This window comes from Gossypium raimondii, chromosome 11 (assembly GCF_025698545.1).
Source record: "Gossypium raimondii isolate GPD5lz chromosome 11, ASM2569854v1, whole genome shotgun sequence".
Classification (NCBI taxonomy): Eukaryota; Viridiplantae; Streptophyta; class Magnoliopsida; order Malvales; family Malvaceae; genus Gossypium; species Gossypium raimondii.
The window spans coordinates 3,894,681-3,898,858 of NC_068575.1; positions in this window are offsets into that span (position 1 = coordinate 3,894,681).

Genomic DNA, 4,178 nt, shown 5'->3' on the forward strand with positions numbered 1-4,178 from the left:
TCATGCGAGAAGCACGGGGCATTCCATAGAAAACTGTACTGCCTTCAAGAAGTTGGTTGAAAAGCTCATTGGTATGGGTGTCGTTAAATTTGATGAAGCCACCAAAGCAGAAAATCCATTATCAAACCATACTAACAGCGAAATAAATATGATGGGCGAGGACAGAAAAATCAAGGCAGACATTGTGGACGTGAAGACTCCTTTGAGATGGGTCTGGAAAGAGATGGTGAAAAGGGGGTTAATTATTTCAGAAGAAAGCTGTGAGAGCATGAGGAACTACTGTGAGTTCCACTGTGAAATGGGGCATGAAATCCAAGAGTGTATGGAGTTCAGAGCCATGGTACAGGGTATGATGGATAATAAGGAGATGGAATTTTGTGAAGGAGGTCAGAGAGAGAGTCATGTATGTACGTCAAAGTTGGCATTGGGAGTTCCAAAGGCTAACCATCCTGTGGTCATCATCTCACGACCTAAGAATAGTGAGGTTGGAGCGCGAGTAGCACCAAAGGTTATCATTCAAAAACCGACCGTGTTTACTTACAAGGATAACAGGAGGGTTCCTTAGAATTACAATTGTAATGTGACAATCCCGGGGAAGGAGGACGTAATTAATAAAGAAGACCATAATGAAGGAGCGCATGACGAACAGGTGAAGGCTCGAGTAGAGCCAATAAGAAAAGAAACTCCAGTTGGAAAGAAGAAGAAGGCGGTCGAACCTGAATTGCTGGTCAATGAACCAATCAAGGATGAGGAAGCTAGAGAGTTCTTGAAGTTCATAAAGCATAGCGAGTACTGTTGTGGAACAAATTACACAAACAATCACCGCATATCTGTGCTAGCTTTACTCTCCGAACTTGAGGGACATCGAATGCACTCATGAAGGTGCTAAATGAAACTTATGTGGCCGATTTATCTCTGTTAACAAGTTGGATCGACTGGTCGGCAATATAAGCGCTGATAACTTCATCTCTTTCAGCGATGATGAAATACCACCTGGGGGTATGGCATCAACTAGAGCTTTACACATCACTGCAAGGTGTAAAGGGTGCATTTTACAGGGAGTTCTGGTAGACAACGGGTCGGCACTGAACGTATTACCTCTATCCACGCTCAACAGGCTACCTATGGATAGTTCACATATGAAGTCGTGCCAGAATGTGGTGAGAGCATTTGATGGCACCGAGAGGAAAGTCATGGGAAGAATTGACATACCCTTGTTAATTGGCCCAACTGTCTATGAGGTAGACTTCTTGGTTATGGACATCAAGCCTTCTTACAGTTGCCTATTAGGAAGGCCTTGGATTCATTCAGCAGGTGCGGTACCTTCATCATTACATCAAAAACTGAAGCTGGTGTCAGAAGGCCAGGTAGTGACGATAGATGCTGAAGAGGATATCATTACATCTGTGACTAACGAAGCACCTTATTTGGAGACGAGTGATGATGCAATCGAGTGCTCTTTCCGTTCCTTAGAGTTCGTAAATGTAACATTCATCTTTAAGGGAAACAAGATCCCGATGCTGAGAATATCAAAGACCACAAAGATGGGGCTGCAATTGACAGTTGGAAAAGGAGGTTTGCCAGGGAAAGGATTGGGGAGATATCTTCAGGGTCGAGTCGAGGTCCCAGTATTGAAGGGCAAGCACGATCGTTTTGGCTTAGGTTATAAGCCAGATTTTAAGCAAATGAGGATAGAGCGAGAGAAGAAACAAATGAGAAGAAGGGCTCGTTTGATAGGGGATGAAGTTGAATGGGAACCCATGACCTTTCCTCACCTATCCAAGACCTTTGTATCGGGAGGATTTGTCTATCCAGGAATGCTAGGGGACAGAAGCATTAACACGGAGTTAGAGGGTATTCATGCCGTGTATGATGAAGCGACGGGAGGAAGAACTTTGCTGGATATTCGTCCTTATAAGTCGGAAAGGGAGCTAAACAACTGGACTGCAGAAGAAATACCTGTAGTTTTTAGGATTTCCTCAGAGTAATGTCCAGAACACCCTTATTGCTTTTTAGCCTAGAAGTGATAAGGATTCTTTTGTGAAATAGGCTCATGTCCAGAAAATCGTTATTTTAATAAAATTCATGTTTGCAGTCATTTTTGGAGCAAATCTTTCTTTCCATAATTACTTTGAATTTTTCCCAAACTACACTTGCATTTCATTCATGACCATATTGCACCGAACAAATTCCTAAATCCATATTATTTTTATAACAGGTCCTACGATATCAATGATACGAATGTCACTCTTACAAATTTAGAGTCTCCTTTTGAACGAAATATGTGTTTAGAGGGATCGCATGATTTTGAGGATGACGAAGACTGTGGTTTGTCTCCTGACTTGTTGAAGATGGTAGAAAGGGCCGAGAAACAAATCCTACCCCACGGGGAATCAATAGAAATTGTGAGCTTGGAAGAAGGTAAAGAGGTGAAGATCGGGTCAGATATCTCTGCAAAGACAAGACAAGACCTCATCGAATCACTCCGAGAGTTCAATGACGTGTTTGCATGGTCATACCAGGATATGCCGGGGTTGAGTACCGACATTGTAGTCCATCGTCTCCCTATAAGAGAAGATTGCAAGCCAGTGCAGCAAAAGCTCAGAAGGATGAGGCCTGATATCGTGTTAAAGATAAATTAGGAGGTCCAAAATCAGTTTGATGCCAGATTTCTGTAAGAAGTCAAGTATTCTGAGTGGGTGGCTAACATCGTACCAGTTCCAAAGAAAGATGGAAAAGTACGAATGTGTGTGGATTATCGGGATTTGAACAAGGCTAGTCCAAAGGATAACTTCCCATTGCCCCACATCGACACATTGGTAGACAATACTGCGGGCTTTTCATTGTTTTCCTTCATGGATGGTTTTTCTGGGTGTAATCAGATAAAAATGCATCCCGAGGACATGAGAAAGACTACATTCATTACGTTATGGGGGACATTTTGTTATAAAGTGATGCCGTTTGGATTGAAGAATGCAGGAGCGACATACCAAAGAGCCATGGTAGCCTTGTTCCATGACATGATGCACAGGGAAATCGAAGTTTATGTGGACGATATGATCGCGAAGTCCAGAACGGAGGAGGAATATGTGCAGGTCTTGAGAAAATTATTCTTAAGATTGAGAAAGTTCCAGCTCAAGCTTAATCCAGCGAAGTGCACTTTTGGGGCCAGGTCAAGAAAATTGCTAGGCTTCGTGGTCAGTGAAAAGGGAATCGAAATTGACCCAGACAAAGTCAAGGCAATACGAGATTTACCTCCACCTCGCACTCAGAAAGAAGTTTGAGGTTTCTTCGGAAGACTGAATTACATCGCTAGGTTCATTTCACAACTGACTGAGAAATGTGACCCTATATTTCGTCTTCTGAAGAAACATAATCCTGGTACTTAGAGTGAATAATGCGAAGAAGCCTTTGACAAGGTGAAACAGTATTTGTCTAATACTCCAGTGCTGTCACCGCCTAGCCCGGATAGGCCCCTGATATTGTATCTGACAGTGTTTGATAATTCTATGGGGTGTGTGCTAGGTCAACATGATGAAACAGGGAGAAAAGAAAGGGCGATATACTATCTCAGCAAGAAATTCACTGACTGTGAAATGAGATATTCGCCTATCGAGAAATTATGCTGTGCCTTGATTTGGACAACTCGGAGATTAAGGCAGTATATGTTATACCACACGACCTGGCTAATCTCAAAGTTAGACCCGTTAAAGTATATGATGGAGTCAACTGCTTTGAATGGGAGGATGGCCCGATGGCAGATTTTACTATCTGAATTTGATATTGTCTATGTGAGCCAAAAGCTGTGAAGGGGAGTGCAATTGCTGACTTTCTGGCTAGTAGGGCTTTGGAAGATTACGAACCGTTAAGTTTTGATTTTCCAAATGAAGACTTGTTGTATGTAGCCGTTACTGAAGAAAATCCCTAAAAAGGTCAGAGTTGGCAGCTAAACTTTGATGGAGCCTCGAACGCTGTGGGCAATGGAATTGGGGCAGTCTTAGTATCCCCGAATGGTGATCATTATCCTTTCACTTGCAAATTGGATTTTGATTGTACAAACAACATGGCAGAATACGAAGCGTGCATCATGGGCATTCGTGCAGCTATAGAGCGAGGAATAAAAGTGCTAGAGGTCTATGGAGATTCAGCATTGTGATATATCAGCTCAGGGGTGAATG